A 973-nucleotide genomic window follows, 5' to 3' on the forward strand; every position below is an offset into this window, starting at 1 on the left:
TCCCTCCACCCCAAGGTCCCTGAGCCTCCATTTCCCGCCCCTCAAGCCTCTGCATCCCAGACCCCTCCCTCCCCCCGGGACCCCTCTCTATAGGCTGGGTCGGGGGCATGGGGCAGAGCTGCCTGGGGGAGGGCAGGTGTGGCCTTCTTCCCGGCCTGGAGCAGGAGGGGGCCCTTCCGAAGGGATGGCTGGGCAGGGGTCACTTCCTAACTCTCCTCCAGGAAGGGTTGTGTTGCTTCTGTCCCAGTGACCCCTGTGCTCAGCATTAAGGCTGCCCCCCTTGATGGGGAACCCCGGCTCTGATCCGGCCCCTGGGGACCTCGCTTTGTCCTAGAAGGGGCTGTCCCCACCCCCACCTGCCATTGCTCCCAGAGCTTCGAAACAAGCTTCGGTGCCCACGTATCATCCAGGCCCTCGGCTCAGCCCCTCCCCCAGTGGCCTCGTCGCCATGGAAATGGCACCAGCCTCTAGGAGCCCCCAGGATGGAGGTGCTGATTCAGATCTGGGGTCTCTGAGGACCATGTGTCCTCCAGGGTCAGTCCCCCCAGTGTGGCCGGGGGCTCAGTGCTACCCCATGGGGCCTGAGGGCTATCAGGGTCCTTACAAGCCCCCCTGTGACACATCCCCAGGGCCCGTTCTGGTACTTCGTCCAGTAGCAAATGGTTCTGATGAAAGTCTGAAGGGTTTGCAGGGACAGCAAGACTCCTGTGTGTCCCTTCAGCCCTAGAGCCTGGGCTGGGCTCCGTCAGGGTCATCTGTCCCCCCGAATAAGCACAGAGGTCAGAGGCCTCGCGGGCCCTGGTTGGGAGCAGTGGGCACGAGTGGAGAGAGTGGACAGAGAACATAGCCCACCCCCCAGGCCTGCAGCCTTCCGCTCTCGGGGAGCCGTGTACTGGGGGCTGCTCCTATAGCCCAGCTCTCTGGGTTGGGAGACTGGCCCACAGATTGAGGTCTGGGGCCAGCTGCACACAAC

Source organism: Bos javanicus, chromosome 14, assembly GCF_032452875.1.
Source record: "Bos javanicus breed banteng chromosome 14, ARS-OSU_banteng_1.0, whole genome shotgun sequence".
In the NCBI taxonomy this organism is placed as follows: Eukaryota; Metazoa; Chordata; class Mammalia; order Artiodactyla; family Bovidae; genus Bos; species Bos javanicus.